Source organism: Crotalus tigris, unplaced genomic scaffold (assembly GCF_016545835.1).
Source record: "Crotalus tigris isolate CLP2741 ecotype Arizona unplaced genomic scaffold, ASM1654583v1 scf7180000018526.697782, whole genome shotgun sequence".
Classification (NCBI taxonomy): domain Eukaryota; kingdom Metazoa; phylum Chordata; class Lepidosauria; order Squamata; family Viperidae; genus Crotalus; species Crotalus tigris.
The window spans coordinates 110,431-137,220 of NW_024097058.1; the positions used below are offsets into that span (position 1 = coordinate 110,431).

Consider the following 26,790-nt stretch of genomic DNA (forward strand, 5'->3'; position numbering starts at 1 on the left):
TCTGTACAACTCTGGATGGCTTACATTTTAATTTGAGTGGGTGTTTTTAATTTCCTCCTCAAATATGTATTTATAATTGTAGCTTTTGTGCTGAAGACCTTACCAAAACATTTACAACTTGCAAGTTACTCTTTTTAAATGTAAGAAATATGTGAAAGAGATTAACAAAAAATGTGTTTTAATTCTACTCAGCACCTGCAAGACAAGTGAATTATAAATATGAATGGAATTTTAGGAGCATACATCCATTTGCATGATAGACAAAGGCATGGTGAATTTAGGAAAATCTTCATTCTAAACCAGAGGTGGAGGAACTATGGTCCCTTTATGACTTGTGGATATCAACTCCCAGAATTTCTGAGCCAGCATGGCTGGCTCAGGAATTCTGGAAATTGACATCCACAAGTCACAAAAGGGCCATAGTTCCCCACCCCTGTTCTAAACAGATGCTAACTCATGCTCATCTAATAAATAAGTTGTAGGGGAGAAAACAGTCTTTCGCCATCTTAAAGATATCTTCCCATACTTCCATCTTGTTTAAGAAATTTAACTTCAAGGAAACCAAAGATGGTAGAAATAAAAATAGAACTGGAATGGCCCTTCTAGAAAATGTAAGCCCATAATGTTATTTTTTTTAAAGCTGCCATATTTATATTCTCCAAAATTAGAATATGAACAATTTAGGGGGAAAAAAATCCTATTTCTCTTAAGTATCTATTGAAATTCTCTGTCATCCAGGTTATGGTTGTCTCAAAGATGCTTTTTCAAAAAGCAACTGGACCATGTTTTTTCCTTAAGGATGAAGATGTTTCGCTGCTCATCCAAGAAGCTTCATCAGTTCTGTTTTTTTTTTATTAAAAAGTTTTTATTTTCCATTTGTTCATACAAAATAAAATAAATTCCTAACCATTGTACCGCCTGCCCATTCCCCCCAGACTGCGTCCACCCTCTCTAATCCTTCCCTACTTCCCTCCTCTTTCTCTCCTCCCCTCCTACTCTCTTCCCCTCCCCTTCTCCTCTAACCATCCTACTTCCTCTCTACTCCTTCCTCCCCTCTCATCCCTCTCACACACATGAACGCAGCATAGGGGAAATGCCCAAGCGTTTACCATGACTATATTATCATTACCCACCCACTCACCCACCCACCCACCCTCAACCCTCCCCCCCTCGCTTCCCAGAGCAGAGTACAGGGTTATTAATAAGAAAGTTAACAATAATAAAAAAAAGAAAGAAAAAAGAAGAAAAAAAGAAAAAAAATATCATACTTAACCTTTAACTCTCCTTAAATTAAGTCATATAAACAAATCTCTATAACAGTTACTATAAAATTTACTCATAAAATAAATGAAAATTTATAGTCCCATATTTTTTCTGAATATAATCTATCCATCTTCTCCATATAATAATATATCTTTCTTGTGTATGATCCTTCAAATAAGCAGAAATTTTTGCCATTTCTGCAAAGTTAGAAACTTTAAATATCCATTCTTCTAAAGTAGGCAACGAGTCCTTCTTCCAATACGAGCCTACTAATAACCTTGATGCAGTTAATAAATTCAACATTAAAGTAGTTTCTTTGTCATTTAAATCCACAAAGATACCCAATAGGAATAATTGAGGGGTGAACTTTATCTTCCTTTTAAAAATCTTTTGAATGTTCCACCAAATCATAATCCAAAAAGCCTTTACCTTTTTACAATTCCACCAAATATGAAAGTATGTCGCATCCATATTACCACATCTCCAACATTTGGGTTGTATTTGGATACATACAAGATAATTTTTTAGGATCTAAATGCCATCTGTAAAACATTTTATAAAAATTTTCCCTCAAATTTTGAGCTTGTGTAAATTAACATTTCTAATCCAAATTGTCTCCCATAAGTCCAATGGGATCGGATCCTGGATATTCTGAGCCCATTTAATCATACAGTCTTTAACCAATTCTGTTTCAGAGTCTAATTCTATTAAAGCATTGTAAATTCTTTTTATATGGGCCTGACTCTGATCTTTAATCTGAATAACCAGATTTCCATCTTCTAGTGTTATTCCTTCTTTCTTATCTACAGTCCACCTGTCCACTATTTGTAAATATTGAAACCATGACTGTAGAATATTTTCTTGCCTTAATACATCTAGAGATTTTAAATGCCAATCCGAACCTGACCAAGTTAATAATTCTTTATACGAAATTTTATCGAAGTTCATCCCCTTAGAAATCCTCTCAATTGCATGTCTAGGAATCCCCCAGATAGGTATTTTATAGTTTAACCTATAATAATACTTTTTCCAAACTCGAAGTAAGGCACTCCTCGAAATATGTGATTTGAAAGCCCGGTCCACTTTCTTATTAAAAATTAAATATGCATGCCAACCATACATTAAATCCCACTCTTCTTCATCAGTTCTGTTAAGCGACATCATTTCTCTTAAGTGAAGCATAAAAAAACCATATTTTTTTTTCCTGGTAAATACTGCAAAGAAGATGGGGGAGGAACTTAATGACCTCAACATAACCATTTTTTTAATAAAAAGGAAGAATAAAAGTCAATTAATTATAGAACAGTTGAAACAGAATTAATACCATTTTTTCCTGGATTATACAGAAACCAAGGTTTACCAGTATATCATATATATCAACCAGCTCTGTAATGCAAGATAAGGGATTTTGTTGTTGTTGTTGTTAAAGGCCACTAACTTTAATTTTCACCTATCTCTTTGCCATTTCCCCTGCCTGAACATAAATGTATTTTCTTTCTTAGCATTATAATCCATTTATCTGATGATGAGAACTGTAACTCAGAAAACCTTATGCCATGATAAATTGATTAGGTTTTAAGGGATGCCATTAGACTAGGTTGTTTTTACTGAAAGATACTGAAATGTTTTCTAAGAAAAACATTTTGTTGTTTTTCAAAAAAGTATTTCTTTTTTTACAAGTTCTATTATTTTTCTGCAGATATTGTTAGAGATTTTATTGCAGAAGGATAATCTTGTGGAAGTGAAATAAAAAGAACAGGAGGAAATGGTCAGCTTCAGTGCTGTGTTATTCAAGCTTTTCAGCCTTTCATTCTTCAGAGCTACATTCCCACAGTTGTTCAGGTCACTAATGAAAAATGAGACTGTTGGTTTTAGTCCAGGCTCCAGAGGATCGGGGCACAAACCACACAGTTCAACACAATTAGCAGCTTATTCAGCAGAGGCTAAAACCTGGACTAGCGGGATTCCTCAGCCTCAGATGAAAGACGCTTGTCAGAGTGGAAGATTGAAAAGTGAAGTTTTTGATTTTTATGGCTCTAATGGGAAAAAAAGACTGAAAAATAGGACAATTGAACCATGCCTTTATTCTAATGTCTCTTTTATGAATTGTAAAATGATAAACTACAGGTAGTCCTCAGCTTACCACAGTTCATTTAGTGACCATTCAAAGTTACAACGACACTGAAAAAAGTGACTTAGGACCACTTTTCACAGTAATGAACATTGTAGCATCCCCATGGTCACGTGATTTACATTCGGATGCTTGAAAACCAACTTGCATTTATGACAGTTGCAGTGTCCCAGGATCATGCAATCCTCTTTTGCAACTTTCTGACAGCAAAGTCAATGGGGAAACCAGATTCATTTAACAACTGTGTTACTAATTTAACAACTACTAATTTAATACTTAACAAATGTGGCAAGAAAACTCGTAAAATGGGGCAAAACTCACTTAACAAATTTTTCACTTAGCAACATACATTTTGGGCTCAATTGTGGTCATAAGTTGAGGACTACCTGTATTTTCTCCTTGGTCCACCCATTTCTCAGAGTATATGAAATCACTTCTACTTGAGTTAGAAACAGAAGAACTCTGTAGACTAACTTCATTGTAGAGCGTCATTATTCAAGGCACCACTGTTATCAGATCTGTTTCAGGAGCATAGCTTTAACTCAAGACTCTCTCCTAATACATATCCATCAAGACTCATTCAGCAGCTACTAAGACATCTGCCTGAATGAATTACCATTCATGCAATAGTCTCTACTACTTAAAAGAATCTATTTTTAACAGAATCGGCAAGTGCACAAATATAAAGCAAGCATAATTAAAAAAAACAAAACACCAGACCCTTATTTTAGGAATTGTTATGTCAAAAATAGAACAAATACTCAAGATTTCATTGGGGAAGTTAGCCATCTAAAAATAGTATTGCAAAACAGATAAAGCAAACAGACGTGGTTTATATTTAAGGCTGAATGACTGGTGGGATTGAGGTTTTGCTTTGGAAAGGCTTGCTGATTTTTCTCTTCCTGGGACCATTTGTAATTGGAAAGCCTAGGGAATTAGAATCTAGAACTTGGGATAACATGGGAGAAAAAAAGAGTTCTTAAAAAAGGTAGGAAAATAAGAACTTCAGACTGACATTTATGAAGCTTATCAGCTGAAGTTAGACAATATTTGCCAGGAAAAGGGCAAAGACAAGAAACAGATTGGAAAGGCGAAGCATTTTATCTCTGTTTAGGTCTTTCCTCTCATGCTATCTGAACAATGCTTTACTAAGCAGGAGCAACCACACAAAAACCCATTAAAGGACTCATCGGATAGACAAGAAATATCCTCCAGGTTTTAGGAAGTTTATTGTAGTAGCTAAGGCAGAAAGTTGAGTTTTTCTGGAAAGGCCCCAGAGCTCAAAGACATTCTGATGGATTCTGTCTTGTTTCTCAGTGTGGGTCTTCTCACAAGTGAAAAAATAGCCTTTGGGGCTCTAATTTATAATGTTCAAGGAAAAAAAGAGTGGAAAGCTCCCTCTTTAATTTGTGATCTCTTATAAGACTAAATGGCACTCCAAAAGACATCTGTGGCATTTGTGATTTGAGATCATGTTTGTGTGAGGGAAATAGGAAAAACATATAGGACTGGATTGCCCATCAACTACAGGGCTCATATTTGACTGATTTACTACATGAAATTGGTGGTGGGGATATACTGTCATTTTCAATACCTTGTATTTCGCATGATCTATTAGGATTGTCATATTTAGTAAAACATCATGACCATGTTTATTGTTCTTTGCATTAAGAAAATGCAAAGCCAGTGCACAGCATCCTCCTGTACTGTTACCCAATCTCCTGAACTCACTATTACAATCTTTTAACTATCCTCTTTAATAAATATTTGATAGTATTGGCACACATGATGATCATGTTGTTTTATTTATTTAATACATCTGTATGCTGCCCATATAACTGTTTCAAGTGGCTCTGGGCAGTTTATAATAATATAAAAGCATAGATATAAAAACATTAAAAGCTTTTTTTAATTATCATCATCTTCATAGCACATGGTTTAATAAACTGTTTAAAAAGCTAAGGAATCAAAGCTTAAACTTAGATTCTATTTTCAGCATTCAGTTGTAGAAGATACGGTATACTGAAAATAAAAAAATGCTGGAAAATGTCCTATCTTGTACGAAATATTTTCTATGTAATTGTTACTAGGCTGAAGGACACCTAGGTCAGATCAATACTGTTCAGGCAAGCATGAGTCCTAGTATTATTTTGGAAATTAATGACACATGTCAGAGAAAGATCTTTTTCTTTAATATAAATTTCAATTAGATATATCCAGGAAATGCTTTTTTCTACCCCAAAGTCACAAAGCTTCCCAGATAAGCTCCATTTTACAAATGAGAAGCACAGATACAAGGAAATTGAACAAGAGAGAATGCACATCTCTCCCTAGAGGAATTAAGCTCAGATTCAGTGCTTCTCTTGAATCAGGTTTTTTTAGAGCTTCCTTCAAATAATTTTTCCCAATGATCCAGGTGTTCAACTGTTTTGAAAGTCACCACACTGACATTCACACAAGCTGTGCATCTGTATACTCATACCATTTTAATCCTAATGGAATATTTCAAAAGTCACAGAATTGATAGAAAGGAGAATAGATATAAGACAATGACTATATCATATCCAGGTTTAAGAAATTGGATTTTCTACAGCAATACAAGAGGGATACCTACATTTTGAGAAACTGATGCTGTACGCTATTTCACTGAAAAAAATGTACAGTGCCTAGTACTGATAAAAACAATCTTTCCAAATTATGCTTCTTTTTCTTAGAGTACATCTTATTTGTCTTAACTTATTGCTTATAGAATCGCTTTCATGGATTCCGGCAGGCACAAGCACAATAATCATCTGAAATCAGGAAAATGTATCAGGACATGGGGATGATCTATTTAGATTAGTTTTAAAATCCTATGATGTCAACTAGTTTTCCAATTCCTCCTCCTTTTAAGCATATATATTTACAGAGTCCTCCTCTTTCTATCCACAAACCCCATTTTATAATAAATTTTACTAAATAATAGGTATCTTTGAAGACTAATCATTTGATATTAAAAGTATTAAGAAATTTGATATGAATAAAAAAACTTGACAAGCAAATATAGATAGATAGATAGATAGATAGATAGATAGATAGATAGACAGACAGACAGACAGACAGACAGACAGATATGAGAAACAGATAAAAAACAACCAAAGTAATCAATGCTGTATGCCCAGGTAAATTTCTTATGTAATCTGTAATCTGCAATGCAATCATATAATTTGTACTCACAAAGTTGCTTAATACAGCCTGACTCTGAGATAAGATAGTAATGAACTAAAATTTTAATGGATTCAATAAAACAATAAAGACTTTGATTGTAAAGACTGATGTAGTTCCCATCTTCAGAAAGGGGAAAAAAATGGATCCAGGAAACTACAGATCTATCAGCCTGACCTCAATACCTGGGAAGAATCTGGAAAAGATAATCAAGCAATTAATCAGCAAACACCTAGAGGCAAACAAAGTCATTACCAAAAGTTAACATGGGTTTGTCAAAAACAGATCATGTCAGACAAATCTTATTACATTCTTTGACCAACAGACCAACTTTTTTTTAATTATTATTAATAATTAGTATTACTACTACTACTACTACTACTACTACTATTTTAATAGTAAAGACTTTGATTTATCCCTTTTTGCAATTGGCAAACTAAATGCATCTAGTTTTTTTAATACGTTAACACAGTGAAACATTTCCTTTCCTCTTCTTCCTTTCCCTGTTCCTTCCAAACCTGCTCCAGTAAGATTCTCCAAATAAGAATTTATTCAGAATAACAGAGATGGAAGGGACCTTGGAGGTCTTCTAGTCCAACCCCTTGCTCAGGCAGGAAACCCTATATAAGGTGGCGAACCTATGGCACGCGTGCCACAGGTGGCACGCAAACCTTCTTTGCAGGCACGCGTGCCATTGCCCCAGTCCTAGGCCTTCAGCTGAGTTTTATAAAATCTTTTCGCTTTAGGCCTCCGCCCCCATGTGCAAAAAAAAAGGTTCAATCAATCAATTTCAACTTCTTGCGTGGAAAAAAAAGATCTTGCAAAGTTGGAATTGATTGATTGAACTTTTTAGTCCCACCCAGTCTGCCATTACCACCACAGCCACGCCCACCCAATAGGCCACACCCACCTAATGGGCCATGCCTACCCGGCACCCGACGATGCATAAGTGGGTTTTGGGTTGCAGTTTGGGCACTCGGTCTCTAAAAGGTTCGCCATCACTGCCCTATACCATTTCAAACAATGGCTGTCCAATTTCTTCTTAAAAACTTCCAGTGTTAGACCATTCACAACTTCTGGAGGCAAGTTGTTCCACTGATTAATTGTTCTAACTGTCAGAAAATTTATTCTTAATTCTAGGTTGCTTCTCTCCTTGATTTGTTTCCATCCATTGCTTCTTGTCCTGCCTTCAGGTGCTTTGGAGAATAGCCTGACTTCATCTTCTTTGTGGCAACCCCGGAGATATTGGAACACTGCTATCATATTGCCCTTCATCCCTCTCTTCATTAAACTATGTTTAATTCCAGCAACCATTCTTTATATGTTTTAGCCTCCAGTCCCCTAATCATCTTTGTTGCTCTTCTCTGTACTCTTTCTAGAGTCTCAACATCTTTTTTACATTGTGGTGACCTAAACTGTATTCCAAGTGTGCTCTTACCAGGGCTTTATAAAGTAATATTAACACTTCACATGATCTTGATTATGTTAATGCAGCCTAGAACTGTATTGGCTTTTTTGGCAGCTGCAGCACACTGCTGGCTCATATTTAAGTGATTGTCCACTAGGACTCCGAGATCCCTATACCAGTGATGGCGAACCTTTTAGAGACTGAGTGGCCAAACTGCAACCCAAAACCCACTTATGCATTGTCGAGTGCCGGGTGGGCGTGGCCAATTGGGTGGGCATGGCTGCAGTAGTAAAGGCAGACTGGGTGGGACTAAAAAGTTCAATCAATCAATTCCAACTTTGCAAGAACTTTTTTTTCCTGCAAGAACTTGAAATTGACTGATTGAATCTTTTTTTTTTTTTGCACATGGTGGCGGAGGCCTAAAACGAAAAGCTTTTATAAAACCTAGCTGAAGGCCTAGGACTGGGGCGACGACGCACGTGCCCACAGAGAGGGCTCTGAGTGCCGCCTCTGGCACCGTGCCATAGGTTCGCCACCACTGCCCTATACTATACCTGTACATTTGTTTTTTCTTGCCTAAATGTAAAACCTTACTTTTTTCACCATTGAATTTCATTTTGTTAGATAGTGCCCAGTGTTCAAATCTTTCAAGATCCTTCTATATTGTAAGCCTATCTTCTGGAGTGTTGGCTATTTCTGCCAGCTTGGTGTCATCTGCAAATTTGATGAATTCCCCATCTATCCCCTCATCCAAGTCATTGATGAAGCTATTGAAGAGTACTGGGCCTAAAACAGAACCTTGGGGTACCCCACTGCATACGTCCCTCCATATAGATGCAGTTCCATTGAGGACTACACGTTGAGTGCAGTTGGTCAGTCAGTTACAAATATATCGGGTGGTGAGGATGTCTAACCCATATTTTTCAATTTTATCAGGTAGTAGGTTGTGGTTTACTTTACTAAATGTCTTACTAAAGTCCAAGTAAATTATATCCACACCATTTCTTTGGTCCACTAATTTTGTCACTTTATCATAGATGGCAATAAGATTTATCTGGCATGATCTGTTTTTGACAAACCCATGTTGGCTTTTGGTTATGACTTTATTTGGCTCTAGGTGTTCACTGATTCGCTGCTTGATTATCTTTCCCAGAATCTTATCTTCCCAGATATCAGGGAAGGCTGATAGTTACCTGGATTTATTCCCCCTCCCCTTTTTTTGAAGATGGGAACTACATCAGCTCTTTTCAAGTCCTCTGGTAGTTCCCCGTTGCTCCAGGATCTTTGAAAGATATAGTTCAGTGGTTCTGAGATCACATTTGCCAGCTCCTTGAAAATCTTAGGGTTTAATCCATCTGGTCCTAATGATTTGAACTCATCTAGGGTGGAAGGTGCTCATTTACCATTTTCTTGCCTATCTTAACTTGTGTTTCTAATCTGTTTTTCACAGTACTGCTTTTGAGAGGTTGGACTGTTTTTTTCCTTTTGTTAAAGATAGGTGCAAAAACAAGTTAAGCAGTTCTGCTTTCTCCCTGAGGCTTGTCACCTTCTTGCCACTTTCTCCCATTAATGGACCAATCATTTCCTTAACTTTTTTTTTGTTTATTACATGTTGAAAGAAGCTTTTTGGGGGGGCTGTTTTTGACTTTTGTTGCAAGCCTTACGTAGTTCATTTTGAGCCTTAGCTTTTCTCAATTTGCGGGATACTATTTAAAGAAAATGTCTGAAGGATTTTAAAAACCAAAAGAAGGGTCGATATAATCAGTGATGTTCTGGGTGGAGGTGGGGTACTGACTCCCTTTTGGAGAGAAACAGCTGACACATTTAAAAAACAAATAGGAGTTTCAAAATAATTAACACCTGCTAATGCCAACATAAGAGAGCTGTAAATACAGTTTGGTACTTTGGTGAATGAGCATATATTTATATGTACTATATGAGTGCATGCAGGTATGTGCACAACCCATCTTCTAGCATGTTATATAATTACTGCATTTGACTGCTGCATTTCTTAACTCTATTCATGCAACCTACACAGTGCTTACTTATGGCCAGCAAGCTGCTTATTCTTGGTTATGCATGTTCTTTCTTAAAAGAACAAACTATTTCTCAACAATTGATTTTAATTCTAACAGGACTTGCTGTGGTGCAAAGTTGCAAAGATAAGCTGGGAACTCCACACTCTTTACAATGTTTATTAAGATCTGGACGATGCTAAGAAATGCATTATTTATCAGCTTAGCACTTGATTAGGTGTTAAATAGCTGTCACAAGAGATTTTAGCAGTAGCTGACTTGACTTCCAGAAAGAGGCACATTATGAGGTGATCAAGGATAGTAGGAGAAAGATTCATTATTGCAAGCCTAGTGCTAATTACTCTTGGCCCCATAGGCCATGAAAGGATATAAGGCACCTGGTAAAAGGGAAAAAAAATACTATTTTACACTTTTTTTCATAAGGGGCCCAGAAAAATCGTCTGGGAATCTGGGAGAGAAAAAAATAAGGGAAGTTCTGGAATTAAGGGAGATGCTTGTTCTCAATGTAGGAATTAAATGTGAATAGTATTTTCCCTATTAACTGCTTATCAGCTGTTGTCTTGGCCAGAAATTGCAATTTAGGAAAGAAGTACAATTGTGATATGCTTATGCTTAATTTTGATGTTCCCAGTATCATACACAGAAACACAAAGAGACAATACAAGTAATCATCAAGGTAAAACAGTTTGTTTAGTGACTGCTCAAAGAAAAAAAATAATTTTTTTTCACACTTACAACCATTGCAGCATTCCGATGGTGACATGATCAAAATTCAGAGGCTTGGCATTTGACTCCTATGTAAGATGGTTGAAATGTCCTGGGTCATGTGATTACCTTTTGCAACCTTCTGACAAGAAATGTTAATGGGGAAGCCCTATTTACCTAACAACTGTGTTGCTGATTTATCAGCTGCTGTGATTCACTTAACAACTGGGGCAAGAAAGCTTGTAGAAAGGGCAAAATGTCTCACTCAACAACAGAAATCCGGGACCCAATTGTGGTATTAAATCGAGGGCTATCTGTACACCGGGCAGATATTAAATTTAATCAGATAGAAAATCTATATAAAGAGTATTAATTATGGAATTGGCCCAACCTATCCTCCTTCTTGGTTTCCCATCTTTGCATTTTCAAACTGAGAGAGGTAGTACGAGGTAGTAAAAGGAAGCTAATGTTTTACATGGCATAGCCAAACACAGTTCAGGATTGTGTTGATTTTAATTTGGAATAATGTATGAATGAATCATTCGGGAACTACTCCTCAGAAGCTGTACAGGTTGAGTCTTTCAGAGATCAGTGCCTGCATAATATTATGTTTTTGTATGAGTCTATTCCTATCATGACATCAGTGCATTATCCCAATTCTATCTGTGCATTCATCTACTAAATTCATCTACAAATTATTTTTGCTTCGATAGGTCATTTCTCAGAGCAAGGCTGAAATTATTTAGTCTGTTCTATGTACACTATGACTTTGAGATCTAAAGAAATAAATGGTTGCCCAGGGGTCTGCAACCTTGACAACTTTAAGACTTGTGGACTTCAGCTCCCAGAATTCCTCAGCTTAGCATAGCATAGCTGGCTGAGGAATTCTGGGAGCTGAAGTCCACAAGTCTTAAAGTTGTCAAGGTTACAGATCCCTGCCCTAAGGTAACAGTAAATCAGCTTTCCCCAACCTGATGATCAGGATGTTCTTCTCCTGATGTGCTGAGACGGCAAATCCAGGAATTCTTTACTAGAATGTGGTATTGAGTGGAAATTCTGGAGGATAGAGAAGGCCACTGTAGGAATTCATTAAGGCAGTTTCTCCTCTTAACTGCACATCGGTTAACTGCCGTTGTCTTGGTCAAAATCGCCAACTTGGGAAATAGGTGCACGTGTTGTGTATGTTTGCTGAATGTTAATTTCATGCTAATTAAGGGATACAGGTCACTTTGTTAAAACAATATCATTTTATCTATTTTATAACTAATAGCTAATACAAAACTAATTGGACCTGGGGAGCAGTATATGCAAATATCCCATGCTTTAGGCAAGATGATATTTAAGTCAGGTTTCCTTATTAGAAAGACATGCAGATAATTCCCATTGGGGCAATTCTTCTAATCAGGACCAGAAGAAATCATTCTTGACTACAAAGGATACGTATATACCAAACAATAGCCTATATGAAACAATTTCCCTCCACAACAGTGTGCATCCATAGAATATGCAATGATAAAGCCATATCTAAGTTACAGAACCTACCCTTTTTATATCACATGATGTGACAATGTTTTTGATCAGACTAATCCATTTCTTCGTCTTCCATTCAATCGTGTCCAGTTCTCAGAAATTGCCTAGAACAGGGGTAGGCACCCTTGGCTCTTTTATGACTTGTGGACCTCAACTCCCAGAATTCCTGAGCTAGCCATGCTGGCTCAGGAATTCTGGGAGTTGAGGTCCACAAGTCATAAAAGAGCCAAGGATGCCTACCCCTGGTCTAGACAAGTCTCTGTAGTTTTCTTGGCAAAGTTTGCCATGGCCTCTTTCCTAGGAATGAGAAAAATGATACAAATACAAATGTCTAAGCCTAAATGCAAGCGGAGACTGGAAAGAAACCAGAAATAATGATGTAGTCCTGAAGACAACCAAGATCCACTTAGCTAATCTCCATGCTAATTAGCTATCAACCTTAGGAATGGAATGGGGAAAAAAACTCTTATAGATCTTACAGTTTTACATTTAGGTGGGAAAAATCAAAGGTACAAGTACAGACTGGGTGAGACCTGGCTTAAAAACAGTAACTGTGAGAGGGACCTTGGAGCCTAGTGGACGATCACTTAACTATGAGCCAGCAGTATGCAGCACCATCCAAAAAAGCTAATACAATCCTGGGTTGTATAAACAGAAGCATAGAATCAAAATCACACAAAGTATTAGTACCGCTTTATAAAGCCTTAGTACAGTGATTCTCAACCTTTCTAATGCCGTGACCCCATAATACAGTTCCCCATGTTGTGGTGACCCCCAAGTGGGTGTGGCCACCAATAAGAGGGAGTAGGACAGCTAGGGAAAAGGGAAAAAATAGCGGACAGCATGGTGTGGTGACCCCCGTGAAACGGTCATTCGACCCCAAATGGGGTCCCGACCCACAGGTTGAGAACCACTGCCTTAGTACAACCACACCTGGAATATTGCAGCCAATTTTGGTCACCATATCACCAAAAAGATGTTGAGAGTTTGGAAAAAAATCAGAGAAGAGCAACTAAGGCCTGGAGACCAAAACATAGGCAGAACAGCTGCAGGACTTGGGTTTGGCTAATCTAAAGAAAAGAAGAAACAGGGGAGACATGATAGCAGTATTCTGGTATTTGAGGGGTTGCCACAAAGAAAAGGGGGTCACGTTACTCTCCAAAGTACCAGAGGGCAGGACAAGAAACAATGGTTGGAAACTGAACAAATTGAGAAGCAACCTAGAATTAAGGAGAAACTTCCTGATAGTGAGGACAATTAACCAATGGAACAGCTTGCCTCCAGAAATCGTGGGGGCTCCATCACTGGAGATTTTTAAGAAGAGACTAAAGACAGTCACTTGTCTGAGATGGTATAGGTTCTCCTGCTTGAGCAGGGGGCTGAACTAGAAGACCTCCAAGGTCTCTTCCAGTTCTATTCCATTCCATTCCATTCCATTCCATTCCATTCCATTCCATTCCATTCTATTCTATTCTATTCTATTCTATTCCTTAAAATCGAAACATTTCCCAAGGAATACAAAGCAGACATATTCCAGACTTCAATAAAAAATAGTTATGATCTTAAATAGGACCAAGTGGCAGGGAGAAGCAATTAATGAACAAGAAGATGATTCAAGGCACCTATCAATCAAATATGAAATAAGATCACAAAGCTAATATCATGCTGACAAACAAGAGGACACCTACAAAGTGAGCATTTATTGCTTCATAAAAACAGCAAGCAAATGAACATATTGATCAGAAATAGACTATAATTGAGATTTTCCTAGGCCAGGTGTTTCCAGCACTAGGAAGGACAAAGTCTCCAACATGTACTGAAGCAACCTGAGCACATGTCCACTGCATTTTTGAGATAGAAAATAGTTTCTCTTTATTGTTATTTTTTATGGTTTGTAAAATAATGATTATATAATGTTGTCTTGTCCACTAAAATACATTAGCAGGCTAACCAACTACAAATTTCACATTTGTCTAAATTAATTTAGCTTAAAGCAGTATTTTGGGGTAAAAAGTCTGTCCATCCAATACATTAGAAAAAAGAACCAGGATGCCCTAGCCAAAGTCTGGAAATAAATACAAAAAAGGAATAAGTTATCTTTCCTTAAGATATAAATGAAACGGACAGAATTGCTCACAGCATCAGTGAAGCAATATTTTATATCCCTGTGTAATAGAAAGAATGATAGGACAGATGCAACAGAAAGATTTTAGAAGAAAATATGAGAAGCACACTTTTGACCTTTTCTTTTCACTTGAGATTCACAGAGGATAACCCTGATGAAATGATGATATAACAGTTGGCAAAGAAAACAAATAAGAAAAATGTTTTGAATTACTACAGTAGAAAGCTGCATAGACTAGGAATTGTGAATTTTCTTATTCCTTTGAATGCCTAGAACATACAACTTTCAAAAATTAGATGTCATATATTTGCATCACAGTCTTGGTTTCTCTTAACATAAAAGATATACAATTTAGATTCTGTAAATATGAATATCCTAACTTTGATAGAACTTTTTATTATTGACTGTTTATTTTAAAACTGATTCTTAACCTATTGGCTTTTTTTTGTTAAATATTGGTCACCACTTAATTTCCAGTAATAGAATTACTTTATACATAGCAATGATTTTTTTTTTTTTCTTTTTTTTTTTTTTATTGAAAATTTTTACATTTTACAAAAACAAATCCCCTTCCCATACCCCCCCCTACCTCACCCCCCCCCTTCCCAACCTCCCAAACCCTCCCCTGGACTTCCCAGAGCTGAGTACAGGCTTAATTAAAAAAAAAAAAAAAAACTTAAAACACTTTTAAAACCTAAACAAATTTAAATACAATCATCATTCTATATAAGCTCCCTCCAAAAACACAAATTTAAACATTACTTTCTTTGAATATCTATATCTATAATATAAAATCTAATTTCTCCCTCTTTCTTTATCCTAAAACGAAAAAATAAACATACAAATCTTTGTTATACCATTAAAGCTAAATACTCTTAAAGAACTTAAAGTAAGTACATATTTCCTTCAATCTTCATAATCTTCTCTCCTATCCAAAAAGAAAAAAAAAAAAAAAAAAAACAAAAAACAAAAACTTAAAAAACCTATAAGTCCTAAACAAATCTAAGCACATTTAATTAAACAAATTATTTTGTCTTAAAAATATTAATAATAATATTTAAAAACTAAAAACACTTTTAAATCCTAAACAAATCTAAATACAATCATCACTCTATATAAACTCCCTCCAAAACCACAAATTTTTAAAATTTAAAATATTAGAATCCACTCACTAAAATAAGCAAATTATAATCCCTTCAAAACACAAATTTAAACAATATTATCATTAAAGGTTCAAAACTTAAAACAACAAAGTTAATAAACACATTAAACATTTCAATCTTCACCAATAACTAATTCCATCCGTAAAAAACTACATCCTTATCAATCTCAATTATATTAGTATTATTAATTATTCACATTCCAGTTTTTTCCATTCTCCATTCTTCCATTCTTCCATTTCCCTTCTCCATTCTTGTATCAAACTCGTAAGAAATGCTGCAAGTTCTGCCTTAGGAGACTGCTCCAAAATTCCTGAATCTCCCATCGACTCCGAAGCCAATAAGGATTCCTTAAATTCCTCCTTGTATTGATCTTTACAATTGTAAGTTGTACAAGTTATCCTCTGCCCGTTCCTCTCTTGTTGATGCCCCTCAGACTGAGATTTCCCAGTTTCCATTTCAGGCAACAATTCCACCCTTAAAGATTGCTCCAAAGACTTTGTAGGTCTAACATCTCCCAGAGATTCAGAAACCACTAAATATGAAACTTCCTTAACCTTCTTCTGTTGCTGCTTTTCTTTGGGATTATATACTGCACAAGTTGTCTTCTGCTCCTCAACCTGGACTTGTTGAGGCCTCTCACACAAAGATTCTCCAGTTTTCATAAATATAGGCTCTTCAAACTGTGATTCTACATTCTTTTCTTCCAAAGCTTTAAACTTAATTGATGGCGATGCACATACCCCCAGGACCGAAGTATAAAAATCTTTTGCTTGAGAAACAGTATTAAGTCTATAACATGTCCCCAGGTAATTCACCACCATTCCAATCGGAACATCCCATCTGAATGAAATTTTTCTCTTTTTAAGTTCATTTGCTAAAAAAGCAAACTCCTTTCTTCTTCTTAAAATTTTAGATGGGATCTCTTTAAAAATTATAACATCTTGTGAAGCAATTTGAAATCTCTTCTTATAATAGGCTTGCACAATTTCATTGCGTAAAGATCTTTTACCAAAGTAAATTACCACATCTCTTGGCAGATTCTTCTGTGCTGCCACCACAGAGTTAACCCTAAATAATTTTTCAATTTCATTAAGTATTCCCTCTTTTTCTTTATTCAAAATCAATGCAAAGTCCTTTGCAACCATCTCCTTCAGATCTCCTTGCAAAGACTCTCCCAGGCCTCTAATTCTTAAGGCATATTCCATTTGTCCATATTGAAGCATAAGAATCTCATTTTCCATTTCTTTTTCCATACTTTCAATTTTCCCCTCCATTATGTCCACTTTTTCAGCTACCTCTTCCACATGGGAGTTCACCTTTTCAAGAACAGAAGCAACACCTTCTAAAGCCAAAACAAAATCTTGTCTCAAGATCTTATTGTTTTCCTCTAAAATCTTTTTCATTTCTGCCCTAATTTGAATTATAACATCTCCCATCATGTCTTGCAAGTCCTTCATAGTTATTAGCTGACCCCCAGAAGAGGGTGAAACTGTTGATTTAGAAGCTGTAGAAATCCCTGGACGCTTTGGAGCCATCTTAAAGAAAAACCTTTAGTCCTTCTTAAGCAATTATAAAAATTCCTTCAAAAATATAACTCCCTCCAAAGAAGGTCATTATAATAAAAAGAAAAAAGGGAAAAAAAGGAAGAGAAAAAGAATTAAAAAAAAGTTTTACTCCTTCTTAAAAATTACAAAAAATTAAACAGAAAAAAAGTCCTTCAAAAAAGGGTCATTACAATAAAAAAAAAAAGGGAGTTCAAAGGAAAAAAAAGGGAGAAGGGGAAAAAAAAAATAATTAAATAAAAAAAGTCCGTTCCAAAAAAAATACTTAGAGATACCAAAAACAACCATTCCAATCATAAGGAAATAAAAAGAGAAAGGGAAAGGAAAGAAAGAAAAACACCAAAAAGCCTGCCGGTCAGCATTCTAACTTCCAGAAAAAAAAACACCGAGGAGTTTGCCGATCGCCATTTTACTTTCCCTTTCAACAAAGAAAAAAAAATAAAAAGAGAGAATAAAAATAGAAACAAATCTTAAAACTTAAAATCCAAATAAGTCAAAGAAAGCAAAAACTAAATCCTCTACTCAGCTCTGTCCATTTAAAAAAAAAAACTCACCAGTTCTCTTTAAGCACGGAGGTGTTTGCGGCGGCTCGTTTTGTCCCTGAGGACAAAAACAGCTGGGAAGCGGAGACAAGTCTGAACTCCGTGGGAGCACTCCTTTCACCCCCCCAAAAAAAAAAACTTGGGGGGTGCGAAAGAGGCTCTACCACTATTCAGACACTCTCTACCCCCCCCCTTTGCCCGGGAGGGGGATTTTGAACCGCTGAACAGCTGATATCTGCTGTTCATAGCGGTTCTTACACTTACCCAGGAGGACGGCTACAAAGTAGCCGCCATCACGCACGCAAAATCCACCGGAAGTGGATTTACAATATGTTTACAATTCTTGTTCACTTTTACACTGTGTATAAATCTATATTTCTTTCTCATTTTTTTTCCTCCTTCATGGCTATCCCATTGGGGTTTTTTTTAAGTTGTAAAAAAGGGAGAAAATTGATGAATAAATGTACCATGTAGCTGACTGTACGTTTTCTTTAATGGAAACTACAATGTGCCTAGACCAACTTGATTCCTAAATCCCATTTTCTGCAGCTTCTTAGCCAGAATGGTTGAAAATCAGAATCATGTTTTTTTGTTTTTTTTTTTGTCACTTTGGGATAAGAAATAAAAGCAGAAAAAAATCCCCCTCCAAATAAAATAAAAGAGCAAAGAAAATGCCTGCCACACTCTTCACCATTACCATTACGATGGTGAATTTTGAACCTTGGTGACACAAGATGGGATAGACTTCTTGGTGATCAAAAAAATCGAACAATTTCAACCAAGGCTTGCCAAGGCACAAGGAACCACCCTTTTAATATATGTCAGATCAGAAATGTTCACTTTCACTGTGACATCTCCTTTGAGAGAGATGTCAGAACTGGTTCCCAAACCAATAACCCACTCGTATAATAATAGTCAGTTGTAAGTTTCACCTTTTCACCAGGTGATGGGAAAATTGTTACAAAGAAAATCATAGCATCTCTGTCCCAGAGTCCAGAGGGATACATTAGTTCTAAATGGAAAATAGTTTAAATAGTATACTTGCTGGAGTTCTTGTAACTGTATCCAATTCTTCTCAAAAATCGTTTTTACAGAAAACTCTAAAAATCATCCTTGAGTAAAGAAGGAAAGAAAAGAACGAAATCTCTCTAGTTCAGGAAGCTGCCAAAGCCTGCCATGGTGCACTATTTAGAGACTTGCAGAATGGTAGGAGAAATGTTAATATTTTGAAAGGGGCATGGAGCACACTCTAGAAATAAATATAACAATAAATAAGTTTTTGTCCCTACTTCCTCCAATGATAAAGCTTCATGAAGTAGAAGCCTTGCAGTGTTTCCACTACTACTATTCTTCCATGCTGGCAAGAAAGAGATGGCTCCACTGTTTTGAATAAGGGAATAGTTCCATGCAAACATACTTGAATGAGAATGTTTTGAAATGTAGCACTTAATGCACCTCTTTTAAGATTATCAGAAAAAGCCAGTAAGAGGCTGAAACAACAATAAAGTAAAATGTTCTAAGGAAAGCTGGAAATGATTTGTCTACAATTATTCCATTTTAGGTTTGGATGTACCTTCTCTGATGACACTTTAATCTTCAGGGAGTCATCAACTTTGACAGAAGCAGCGTAATACCAAGGATGTGCACTATTATTTGAGTACATAGTAAAGAAGCACAATTAAAAGATAAAGGCTTCTTTTTTCCTTAAGCAAACACTGCCTATCAAGGCCTTAGTCTATGTTTATCTCAGTTACTGAATGATAAAATGGAGAGAGGAACTCAGTGATGTTTGGATAAAATCTCATTAATAATCTCAAAAGTACAATTTGGGGGGAAAAAGAATCAGGTAAATGGTTTTTCACATTAAAGAGAGGCAGTGAAAATGGGCTGGGAGATGATCTTAGTCACTGGAAGTAATTTTTACTCCTACTCCACTTCTATTAGTATTAACAAATAACTCTAACCAGTTCTTAGTCAAAACACAAACATATACTATATCTCATTAGGCGCTTAATCACTGTCATTAGTATATCAGGTACAACTCTTAGGATCTCTTGTATAGGCGGACCTTTACAAATAACTTCATCTGAGTAGGTGGATTATCGTTGATTTATAGTATAAAAATCTTATCCTGAAGTACATTTGGTGAAAACATGCCTATTAGATACTTTACACATCCTTTATAATAGCATAATCTTTTCCTCCTTTTTTGTAATAAAGATAAATCTCCTATTGAAAAGTTTTCATGTTACTTTTACATACTTTGACTGAAATATTTCAACTATAAATGAACATCAAAGCTTTGCTTCATTTAATTTCAAGATACTGAAAAGAGGATATGAACAATCCTGAAGTAAACCATAGCTTAGTTTCAGATTGATAACACATACTCCAGTTAACATGTCTCAGAGCCAGTCATGTACCTCACATGAAAAAAAAACTTGGAAAGGTTATGGGCATAGGAGTCCAGGGCTAGCTATGATGCCATTAAATAAATAATGATGTGCACAATAACATCACGATGCTAAACCTGCTTTTCATACTTGTGTCCTAGTGCTGGGCACAGATACAGAAGTCACAGAGTTTCTGTCATTATGTTTTTATACAAATTTTATTAATTAATACACCTAACCCCCAAAGGCTAGGTTACAGTTTCTTTTGGATGTAGGAGTAGTGGATGGTTTGTTCCAAGCTTATATAAGAAGGTAATATAAAGATATAACATGAGACATCAAACAAGGGCTATCCAACCATACTGAAGAATATAATGCAAGACAGAATTAAAGAATATTCAAGAATACAGTAAGCTAAAGAAAAAAAACTTGCATCATGTCTACCAGTCAGGGAACCCAGAGATAATATTGGGTGGACCTCTTCAATGCCAGCAAGCATGCAGCAGCCTCCTGGTTAGTTCTATCCTACCAACATTTTTTTTATTAGCTTATAGTCAAATCATAATTAAGCACATCTGCTTTTTAAGTTGCATCTCACTGAATTTTACCAAGGACATGGAGGATAACTTATCTTATAAGGCTTTGCTCTGCTGCCAAGAAAGACACCATCGAGATTCAAGCTTGAGAAGTTTTGCCAAGAATGGCACCATCAAGGCTAAGGAGTCTTTGTTTATATCAGGTGTGGTAAGTCCATCTCAGAGTAAAGGGATATCTGTTTCTCAAGGTTAATTAGACTGAAGACAAGAAAGATCATCCTAGTGTACAGTGGATTCTCACAAAGACCAAGGCAAAACAAAGTATAACCAACTATAACCTTTAATGAACTGAAGTAAAATATTTGCCTCATTACGTATTACAATCCTGAACCTTATAATATATGAACTCATCTACAATTCTATGTACCACGCACCTAAGATAAGGAAATATACACCACAGTTGAACATATACCTCCCAATCTTCTGATAAAAACAGCAGTACTAGACTACAACCCAACACCCAGGACATGACTGCAGGTACCTACACAGCTGGGTTTAATTTAGGAAGACCAGACGCCATATAACTCTGACTTCTTTTACAGGCAGAGAAGAAGAAATGTAGAATGTTTGAAAGAAAAGTTTTAAAAAAGCTCACTGATGCATCATGTTAAAGCAGGCTGCACTATAGGGAGGCATTTGTTACTGGCTGATCATTTTTATCCCAGGAAGTGTAACTATCAAGACTGTTATAATTTAGCCATTGTAATAGCTGTCAGAGATGTATCTTGGACAACAATGACATTCATTTAAGGCTGTAATATTTAGCCTTGGTTTGGACAAAACTCAGCAGCACTTTTTCGTGCGGCTGCTGATAAAAACAGGATCGCCAATGTCCAATAATGGATATGGCACAAGATGAAGAACACATTACTGTTCAATCAACTAAAAATGGAAAAGAATAGCTATTCATCCTTTTGTGAATAATTATAATTGCAACAATAACACTTGCAAAAGGCAGCTTTACTTGGAAGAGCTTACATCCTATGACAATACTTTTAATATTATTAAATAACAACATCTGCCTATCCCAGATATATGGGGAAGACTAGACAAATTGGACAAAAATGCCGAATCCAGTCTAAATATCTGCTTGACAGTGCGACAAATCATAATAAACTATTAGTATAACACTCAAATTTTACAAAATATCACCTTGCTTGGGATTGTCTATATTCTCAGATACTAGGTCTTTATTAGGACTTGAATTATTAAGTTTCCATCAGTGATAGATTGTGAATCTAACTGTAGATTAGATGGAATCAGTGGTGGGATTCAAATATGTGAACAACCAGTTCTCTGTGTAGATGACGCTTCTGGAAATCCATTCTGGGCCTGGGCAACAAAAAATTAGCTACCAGTTCTGCCGAAGTGGTGCGAACTGACTGAATCCCACCACTGGATAGAATCCAAACATATTGTAAAACCAATACCACCTACTCTAGAATCTGAGCATTTTGTAGGTGAGCATTATTGCCAATTTATTACTTCATCTATCTATCTCTCTGTAAAACAGATACAAATTATCATCCCATTTAAATTGTCTGCAAGCTAACAAATAAAACATTAAAACTGCCAAGCCTGCAATCCATAGCTGAGATAACTTCCTCAGTGAATACATTTGGAGAATACACTACCTGGATAAATATAATTTGAGTTCTGTGTTCATTTTCCAGAAATTGCCCTCTTTATAACTGCAATTAAAAGCAAAAGCAGAATTGTATTTTACATATTTAAACTTATTTCCCGGTCATTCAAGACCTGTCTTGGGTTTTGTTGCTGCTTCAGCTTTTATGATGATACCATAAACCTTGGCACAACATTCCTAGACAGCATTATTTGGAAATAAGCCATGATGATTTCAATGCAACTAATATCAACATGTTTTTATGATGTTAAAGCTACATTGGTTTACCTTAGTTTAGGAAACCTATTAAACTAGCTTTCTTTTCCCCCCACATCCAGCCTGTTGTGTTTCTGTACACTTTCCTTTGTTTAGAATTCAAAGTAGATGACTGTATTACTGGTAAATACTGCAGAATGTGTATTATAGTATTAAAAGCAACAAGAAATCCATCTCTATTTTCACTTGGAAAGCCTACTCTAAATAGCCCTTTCTCACAGCTCCTATAACTATTTTAGGATTATTATTTTTTTCTTTTTGAGGAAAAGCATTAAAAATCCATTACTATTGCAACTTTTCACAATAAAAAAACCCAAGAAAATTAAACTGGAGAGCATTTGAGTGGAACCTTATATGGAGACATTATTCACAGATATTGTTATAATATGGTTTATTTGTTTTGGATTTAGTGTGCTGCATGAACTTTGTCGCTTGTGGTTTATTCAACAATCCATTATGAAACCGTGATGGCTTAGTGAAAATTGTGAATATAAATTATTTTGGTGAATAGCTAGCAATTTCTTGAATTCCTTCCTTGCTTGGAAATATCCAAGTCTAGCTTACTTGCCAAGATCATGCAAAACTCTTAATGGTCAGGACAGGGGTCTTCAAACTTGGCCCTTTTTTGACTTGTGGACTTCAACTCCCAGAATTCCTCAGCCAGCATTTATTTCTTTCATTTCAATGTTGTGAAACAGTGTTTCTCAACCTTGGGAACTTTAAGTGGCTGGCTGGGGAATTCTGGGAGTTGAACTCCACATGTCTTATAGTTCCCAAGATTGAGAAACAGTGTTGTTGATATTTTGTGTAATTTTTACATTTGGATTAGGAAAAAAAAACTTCTTTAAATTGTTTCTGCATCATTATTAGGATAAAATGTCCCTTTTAAAATACTTTATATGCATTCTATTACTACTATGAAGAGAATGAAGCATAGTTAGCTAGGGCAATAAAGTGACATTTGTATATATTGTTAACAGAATATGTATCAGAGTTTCTGTTTTATTTTTTTAAAGTCTTTGAACAGCAGGCATCTTTTTTCTGCTTGATTTAACTCTCTAATCATTTTCTGAAGTTATATTTAAAAAAACACTCTTCTGATGGCAGCGGCATGCAATTCTGAGTGCCTGCTTCATGTGCAATTCTATTTTTTAATATATGTTGTGTAGAGAAACGAGGAGGGGGAATAGAATAAAAATAGTAGCAGGCCCACCACCTATTTTGACACTAAACATGTATCACTAAGGTTGAGAAATTTTATCTATTTATCTATCTATCTATCTATCTATCTATCTATCTATCTATCTATCTATCTATCTATCTGTAATTGGCTTCCAAACAGTTGCAAATAGCAACTTATTGAGAATGCTTAAAGAAAGGATAAACAATCCAATATATTGTTGAATTATAAATCAGTGTTGAAGTTTTTGTAAATTTTAACTGTGCGTATTATGAGCTGGACTTTGTTTTATGAGCTCGAGTTCTAATTAAACAAGCAGAAGCAAAGGAGATCTCACAAGTGTGGAATCTGCTCAGATCCGCTATATTAAGCATAATGAATGCACCAACAAATAACAAAGCAATGACATGATCCAGTCAGAAACTCAAGATTTTGAAAATCCCTTTCAGAAGGTCATTGTATGGCGAATCCCATTCCTAAATGGAGACATGAGAGATCAACAATGAATCAATTAAACAAATTTCACTTCAGGAGGTTTCACTTCGGCTTCTCAATATATATTTTCAGTTTCATGCAAAGCCCCATGAAGCTGTCCAATTCTCCATTTCTCCAACCAATGGACCCATTACTTCCATAGCAAGCATACTGTTCAAGCAATATATTGTGAAATAATAGGAGAAAGGGTCAACTTGAGAAAAGGGAACTACTTGTGACTGGCTCTAAATCAGCAGAGGTACAGAAGTGAGTGATGTATATAAAATTCATATGGTCTTGAGTCCAGCAACAGGTATATGTTATATGTTATGCTATGCAGGACAAGAAAATGGCAACTATTTTGGAGTTCTATAATGCTTCCTGGCGTGCATTTATGTGTGACATACATTTAACAAATTGCATTCAGAACTCTACCAGTATGGGTACCATGGAACAATATACCTATATGAACGAAGAATAATTTCACAGATTGTTCACATAAATTGCCATTCTAGGTACAATATTTTTTTAAAGTATGGATTAACTTAAACTGAGGTATGCATGGGTGTATGGGAAAAATGGTTTGACTCCATGTAGTCTTGTCATCTATTATAATCCCAGCCTTTTAATTCAAATTAACCTTTCACTAGCAGTTTTTGGCCCTGTAAGAAACATGAAGTTAAATATAATAGTACTGTTCTAGGTCAAAGTATATATACAAAGAACTTTGAACTTACACAGAATTTTTTTTCAAAGGTTGAGATGGTAACATATTGAAGTTGGTTTCTCATTTAAAATGTTTTCTTGGCATTTTTAATAGCAGATAGGAACTGCAATTTATATTGTAGTCACTACAGTACAGTAAGAGGCAGGAACCATATCTATATCTTTTGATATTTTATATTATACTAAATCTTCCAATTTCTAGATCAGGGCTTTTCAACCTTTTAACTCATTGTACCACTTTTAGGATATGGCAGCATCCGAGTACCACCAGTTGCCTAGCAAGGTGTCAAAAACTTGATGACCCCCCCCCAAAAGGAAAAAAGTGATAAAGTACAGGTAGTCCTCAACTTACAACAGTTGGCTTAGTGACTGTTCGAAGTTACAATGGCACTGAAAAAAGTGCCCCCCAAGCCACAGTCGAGCAAGACACCTGCTTGCCCACCCGGCGATGCTCTTCCTCCTATCCGAGGTTTCCACTGTTGTGAGCATTTCTGTTGAGAATTGGCAGCAGGGGTGGGGTGGGGGGTGTTTGATTTTTATTCCCGTCTGCTGGGTGGTTGCAGCAGGTTATGGTCACTTCACGTGACCCTGGGACACTGTGACCATCATAAATATGAATCAGTTGCCAAGCATCTGAATGTAAATCACAAGACCTTGGAGATGCTGCAACATTCCAGCTGATTGGCGCTTCTTCTGGGCTCAGCAGAAGCGCCAGGATCAGTGCCGAGCTCCAGCTGGAGCCTGGCGCTGATCCTGGTGCTTCCACTGAGCCCTGACAGCCCTGCAGCTCCAGCCATCTCTCGCTCAGGCTTGTGTGGTGCTGCCACCGGTTCAGCTCATTCCCCTCCCCCGCTACCACTTTTCTAGGATTCGTGTACCACCTGCCAGGTGCCAATGTACCACAGGTGGTACCCGTACCACTGGTTGAAAAGCCCTGTTCTAGATGACCCATATCTTCATGTTGTTTTTCCACTGCTTCAGTATAAATGTCATTTGAACTGAAAGTCTGTCTCCTGGCAGGCTCTTGAAAGCATATCTATCCCCACTGCTATTAATATAAGGGCTGAAGTGGTTAAAACTGCAGAACAAATTAGTAGACAAGGAGAAAGCAAACCTCAGTGCTGTTTTCACGACACAACATGAGACTGAATTCAAAGAGATGAGACTGAACAGAGATGGGACTATCTCCTCTTTTTAGCAAAGATTACATTTGATGCTTTTTCATTTTGAAAACAAGAGGAAAGGGAGACACAGGACAAAAGTATATGAACCTGCACGTGGTAGGGAGAATGTGATAAGGCAGAAGTCCTGATCCCCTGAACATCCCCTATTCCAGTGTTTCTCAACCTTGACAATTTTAAGGCATGTGGACTTCATCTCCCAGAATTCCACAGCCAGCATTGCTGGCTGTGGAATTCTGGGAGTTGAAGTCCACATGCTTTAAAATTGTCAAGGTTGAGAAACACTGCCCTATTCTATTCAGGTTAGATAAAATGAAGTACATACGTAATAAAATAATAGAATCACCGCCATACAAGGTGGGGCAGCCAATGATTTTAAAAACAGTTTTGAAAACAGACTAAACAAAAAATGACATGTTGAGTAATTGTTTCATAGATATTTCTTTATCTCTCACTCGCATACTCCTGTCCACTGTCCCCACCCCATGAGACCTTCTTTGTCTTCACATCTTCCTCATGGGCACTCCTTTGAAATGCTGCACACCTTTCTCAAGCTGTGCTGCACCCCTATTTACCCTCCCCAACTCAAACTGCACCCTCTCATACCTGCCTGCATCCTCCCTGACCTGTGCAGCACTTACGTGCCTGCTGGGCCGAGTCTTCCAACTTCC

The 26,790-nt window shown here is 36.4% G+C and overlaps 1 protein-coding gene across 3 annotated transcripts in view; it reads right to left on the bottom strand.

The window, feature by feature from the left end:
- The window catches only part of LOC120312740 (E3 ubiquitin-protein ligase parkin-like), a 489,002-nt gene that overhangs the window by 49,291 nt on the left and 412,921 nt on the right, over positions 1-26,790 (bottom strand). The window lies entirely within an intron of this gene.